This window comes from Lethenteron reissneri, chromosome 21 (assembly GCF_015708825.2).
Source record: "Lethenteron reissneri isolate LAM-NWPU_2019-01 chromosome 21, ASM1570882v1, whole genome shotgun sequence".
Taxonomy (NCBI): domain Eukaryota; kingdom Metazoa; phylum Chordata; class Hyperoartia; order Petromyzontiformes; family Petromyzontidae; genus Lethenteron; species Lethenteron reissneri.
Genome location: NC_083799.1, coordinates 5,688,166 through 5,694,798, shown reverse-complemented (window position 1 = coordinate 5,694,798; position 6,633 = coordinate 5,688,166).

Sequence of the window (6,633 nt, the reverse complement as noted above, 5' to 3'; positions counted from 1 at the left end):
AGTACTGACTTGCCCACGGTGCCAGATCAGATATTTCTCTAAATGTGGTTGGTCTACCCACTAGAGGTACAATGGACGAAAAAAAAACATGCCTGGTGAAGTATGGTCAAAGAACTGCCATCACCCCCGCACGGCGTGAAAAGAAGGCCCTCGACAAAATGGGATGAATATTATTAATACGACTACGCTTGATTACTCAGAAAATGCTCACGGAGTCTCAAGGCTCTTTTTCAGGAGGGTCCTGCCAAGTTTTAGAATCAGGGGGTCGGTGTTGTTATGTGTAATTCCAAAAGAGCAATCAACAAATAATTTATTTAGCATTGGAATGTTTGGACAACACTAATTACATTGTATGGTTGGGGTAGGGGGGGTTACCTATAGGAGGAAACCGGAGAACATGTAGGAGACCCTTGTGTAATATGGTGTAAAAGATACTAACTCCAAACAGAAAGGAGCCCGAGTCGGGAATTGAACCTAGGCTGCATGCTGTGATGCACAATTTTTACCACTGCGTCACCCTGCCACCGAATGGACGTGTACATTTTGAATAATTCCAATGATGTATTTATGGCTATATATCCAGGAGTATCACACTGATTGGATTGACTTTTTGACGAGGGTTCTGATTTTGGCTGTTTGATGTCCCACCACGAGGGAGCATCACCCAGCACTGCCATCTCCTGGCCACTTCGCAGCCTCAAGCCTGCAACATCTGGCAAGCCTCGGTGATCCTGGTGTGGTAGTCACCAACAATGCAATGCAATTAGCTGTTAGCAAGGCTATAGTGGTACCAATGTTTTATGCGATCCATGAAAGGTAATTATTTGACAACCTTTCAAGAGGGTGTGTAGTAACACAATACCGTACTGTAATTAACTTTTCTTCCAATTTTGACATCAATGAAGTGTGGGTAATCCCACCTCTTCCAAGACATCTGGCCAGCGTGGAAGAGTAGGCCAAATTTACCTCTATATTCAAGAGGGGGCTTTCTAGAGCTCCCCCTAGTGGTGGAGGTTATTCCACCAGAAGTGGATTGAGCAAAAAATATCGTGGCTGCACATTTAAATTTTATTAAGATAGTCTGTAGGGAGGCAGGTAGCAATGCAAATCAGAGCTATTATTTCTGCATTACAATATTGTCGTGAGTGTAAACATTTAGTTTTATATAAAAAAAAAATAGATTATCATGTTAGGAGACAATCTAAACGGGAACTAAAATCGAAAAATTGTCTTGAATCAGTTTATTGACAAATTAATAGAATCAGTGTGAATCGCTCCATACATGGAAGTGAAAATATCGGAAAATAATCAGCCATCTATCAATCCAATACAGGATGCATGGGGGTCGTTTGACCATACTTCACTCGGCTGGTCAATGCGAGGTGGCAATAGGTGCTTAAAAGTGGACGCCACCAAGTGTTTATCATCTCAAGGTGCCCTTCACGAACCACACGGCTGGAGGTGGCCGTCACCCAGCATTGGAATGAAAAAAACGTGCATGAATGTGGAAGATTTCAACTCTGACCCGTGCATCAGCGTCTTATTATGCAGTGGCGTTTGACGCAGTGCAGATTGTGATGTATTTATTACATCAGTCTATCAAATGTTCTATTCAAGAATGGGGAAGACGTGAGACTGCCCATGACATGAACTAACATACCGTGTTGTGTATACCCTGTATAGTATTGTGTACGTTTAACACGTAGGCTTTCGCGACCAATATTATTCATAATAATGGTTTTTGGATTAGATCACGTAAGTATCAATGTGTTGTAACCCCTCCACCACCCGACACAGCCAGTAAGGTTTGTCACGTAAACAATGCGCCAATTAGTTACTAGTTACTAATTAATTACTAGTTACTAATTAGTTACTAGTATCCCACTGGGGGTCGCTGTAATTACTAGTAACTACGCGCCAAATAATTAGTTAGCAACTAGTTAGTAACTAGTTACTAACTAATTAGCGCGTTGTTTACGTGACAAAGCTTACTGGCTGTGTCGTGTGGTGGAGGGTTATGGAACGTTTATACTTACGCGATCTAACCCAAAAACCTTTATTATAAATATTGTGAACGTACTTGATATTTGTATAATAGATTAATGAAAATCCAGGGTGTCCTAACTCAAAGGAGCGTTGTGTGGTGTTTAGCAGCGTTGGTGACATTGAACCCGTTGTGGAAGTTCCACGTTTCTATGACGGGACTCAGTATACCCAACGTGACAACCATATATAGTGTATCCACACACCTTATTTACATCCACTTACATGTATATTCACAGCTATTTTATCAATCCACTGCTGGATGAGAGCTTCCCCACGCCATGTGGATCATGGGGATTATTTGACCGTACATACTTCACTCGGCTGGTCAGTGCGCAATGTACACGTACATATTCGTGCATGAATTTGTGCACATACACCTCGTTTAGCAGTTGACAAGCCATCCCACTGGGGGTCGCTGACGATGCACACTAGTTTCTTCTTGTTCAAGAATCCATATTGGAAGGATGTCGGAATGCCCGGCGAAAACCCACCACTCGTGGGTGACCCTGGTATTCAAAAAACTCAATTATTAATATACTCTAAGCATTGTCTTCCAACACGATGCATTTTTACATGGTTATGGCCCATCCAAGCACAATACCAGGTGTTCTAAGCTGCTTCAGGGCGAGGTGGTGATCAGCAGAAGGCAGGGTAGCAACTAATTTTGTTTTACTGTTCCAAAGCTCCAATATCTATGCTCCACGTTTTCGCAAATCAGCACTAACCATCCCATGACCCGCACGGCATGGGGAGACCCACATCTATCAGTGCAATGACCTATGCCCTCAGGGATGCACAGTACATTAACATGCCTTACTGCATGCGGCATTACCTTTTTGTCCAGATTTTAAGATGCTCCGGAAAGTAGGGCGCACCCTAAACAGCAAATCTGGTAACACAAACACGTTCCAAATTAACATGCACCACCAACTTTTGCTTTAAATACAGGCGGTGGTGGGAGGAGTGTATCTCCTCATTCGGAAAAAATGGTAAAAGAAGAAAAGTATAAATACTGTAGAATCCACATTCAGGGCACTTTAATAGCTTAAATTTAACACTGGGTTAATTAAACGACCAATGTAATTAATTACATCGAATATACGATTCACAGCTTCATAAATGCTAAGTACAGCAATGCTCGGTCTTGAATTTATCAGAGACATGTCTCTAGGGAGGGTAATATGCTCGAATATCCTAATGCCATTTGCTGATCAATATTCTCCCATGGAAAACCGCAGCAGCATACAAAATGTTGTTGGTTTGAACCCAAGCCACCCCTTTAGCCCAGCAGAGAATGTCACGTCTGCCTGTGGGAGCGACTGGTGACCACTCTGTAGGCTATATTCTGATGAATCACATGCTAATACGTTTTGAATTATATTTCAGGGTTTTCTATTGATCCCTGGCTCTCTCTCTCTGTTATGTTTTTCTCTGCATTTTGATTTATATTGGTTATTGTTTGCGTTTTTTTTATATATGTTGTGTAGCACTCTATAACGTGTTTCTGTAACTATATTTTCGTTTGTGAATTTATATTTGTTGCGCTCGAAAATATTTGCTGTTAAGATGTTTAACTCTGCATTTTAAATTGTAGCCTTCCAGTCTGTTTGCTGTTTATCATTGTGTTTTACATTGTTGTCCTAGAACCCAAACTGTTTATTTTTAACTATTTTACTCAGTGCTACATTAACCCGGAGACTTATGGTCACAATGGGCTCATTGAAAAACCTGGTCTTGTAAATAGAGGGCAGTTAAATCCATTGATGGTAGGAGAGATTGTTTTGTGTTTTGCAGGGCTTTGAGTTGTATCCCCTTGGATGCATGGGATTTCTCTGGGTACTTCAGTTCACTCCCACTTACCACTCTGTAATAGACCATTTATAACACTTTCTGTAAATGATAAGAAACTCATCAGACAGAATAATGCGTGGAAGCTGAAAACAATAGTTAACAATAATGCAGACAAAAGGTGATTTCCAGATGGCAAAAGGCAGAATCGTGACCATAACATGTATCCACTTATCATCCCATGCACGGTAGATGACATCACCATACTGTGTGTGCATGTATAATGCATAAAGCATTTCGATTGACAACTGCGTGGGTTTTCGCAGCTGGGCTGTATCACTCTCCGATGTGTTTTCTGGTTATACTGCGTGTTATTTGGCATGGTGTCAGACGCTTCGCTCCATGTGTTCGGAGCTAATTCAAGAACTGATTTTCAGATTCTAAATGCGAGATCCTCCTGAAAGAAAGGTCTTAACTCAACGAGGTCCCTCTTGGATAAATGCTATTTTTAAATCCTTTATATTAAGTTCACTTGCTTGCTTGCTTGCGCGCTTACGACCGTGCAAATCTTTCGGTCGTTTTTTAAACCACTCCCCGTGATCCAATCGAGCTGACATTTTGCACACAGACTCGTTGTGCGTGAAAATGTATTTTCGTGAAATTTTTTCCAAAATGTTAGGATTTTTTTTATATTTAATTACCAATTGCTTAATGGTGGCAGGCATTCGTCTGACCCATAGGTGGCAGCCATCTCAAGCCAGAGGACGAGAGGACTCTAGCCGCCACGCATATAAAGGATTTATAGTGAAAAACTTTGTTTTTACGGGTTAATTTTTTCGTTTCATTCTGATGCGTTCTGCGTACGCGTAGTGTTTGGAATGTTAATGCAACATAGCCTTCAGCATTCAGCAACCAAGACTTCACAACCTTTCAAGTGCTATTTCTGGTTAAACTCCAAGTCTCCTATTATGACACCAAATGGTAGACAGCACAGTGTATGTAAACGTATGTAGACTACAGCGCATGTATATGTACACGTCTCTTTTCTCAATCCATTGGAAGATGTGGGTCTCCCCACGCCGTCCAGAGCAGTAGACATTATTTTGCCATACTTCACCAGGCTGGTCACTGCGGGTTTGTGAAGGCGGGGGGGGCTTCGAATTACGGCCCAGCAATAGATTGTTTTTTTCTGCACTGCTGCTCTCTCTGTTGACCTCCACGGAAACGTGGCGTGTATGATGGTCGTTTCGTCCGAGCACGAACCCAGGCTCCAGCCTGCTTAGCTTCCGAGATCTGTCTCATTACAGTTGATGTTGTCATAGCAAAGTACGATCTGTACATGTATTCACTGCTGTATGTCCGTGTAGTTTTACTATGTATTAAATAAGCAATACTCTATAAAAACCCACAAAACAAGCAAATGCAATAGGTGTAGGTCTATAGATTACAGATAAAAGTATTCATACTCCGACAGACGGACGACACCAAAGCCGATGTGCGCAATGAACCAGGTATTGTAATCCAGACAGGAGCTGGCCAATGCACCGTGTGCTTTTGGAAGCCAGTCTTGTATGACAGACACATCTACTATGTTTAAGCAGACAAAATAAATAAGCGGACAAAATAACGCCTACTTAGTTCCCATATCGGTCCCTCCACGTGTAAATGTATCGCATTTTCATAGGTTACATTAGCCACGGGGCCTTTTGGGGGTGCAAAATGCGCTGTGGTTTCACACAAGCAACCTGCGGACCGGTTTGGACATTCGGCGATTAATTTGCTCATGGTCACAAGAGACCGCGTCGTGTCTGGACACGCGTGAGAGTGTGCCGGGCGTGACACATTTGCCACGTCCACCCCAATGGCACGTGGTCACACCAACTCCACTCAATTGCGCTCGTACACGATGTACATTTAGGTAGGAACCTCCTGGTTACACCAGCCCACACGGGATTATTGTGTCCGTCCGTCGTGCAGGAAGGGGCTGGGTGGGGAGGGAGGGGATGGGTGGGGAGGGAAGGGTGGGGTGGGGCTGGGTGGGGAGGATGGGGTGGGGCTGGGTGGGGAGGGGGGTGGGGAGGGGAGGGTGGGGAGGGGCTGGGTGGGGAGGGTGGGGAGGGTGGGGGGTGGGAGGGGTGGGGCTGGGTGGGGAGGGGCTGGGTGGGGAGGGGGGGAAGGGGCTGGGTGGGGCTGGGTGGGGAGGGGCTGATCACCCCGTGGTGCCCTTATAAAACTCAACGTTTAACCTACTCACGCCGGCTTGTGCCCGCCCTCACAGTCGGGCATATTTGCGGAATACACCACGCCGCCGTTGACCCTGCAGGCCATTGACCGAGCAACCCAACGTTCCTACCAGCTCCCTCCGCAGGAATGTGTTGCATGGGCAGAAGAGTAACACATATCGTTGTTAAAATACATAAGCATAACTAGACCAGTTTCCACATGTTTGTCCTTTGTTTATTTACACATCACACCAACCACAGGGTCTTCTGGGAGTGCGTAATTTCAGCAGCATTGGTTCAACACAAGCAAATTCCGGACAGGTCGAAAGATATAGTGTCTCATCAGCAGAATTTGGCTCGATTGTTTGCTTATTTTATTACATAGTGATTCGAAAAGTCTTGTTCAAATGAGCATGGAGAGAGTGATTTTGCCTCCTGTTTGCAGCCCTTAGCCAGCGGTGAAAATCTCAAATTCCTTTGGCGGGGAAGTGAATCTAACCATAGAGACGTTGTTGACTTCGCCACAAAAGGTGGTAATATATATTTTTATTGATTTGGGATGGAATACGGGTTCAGT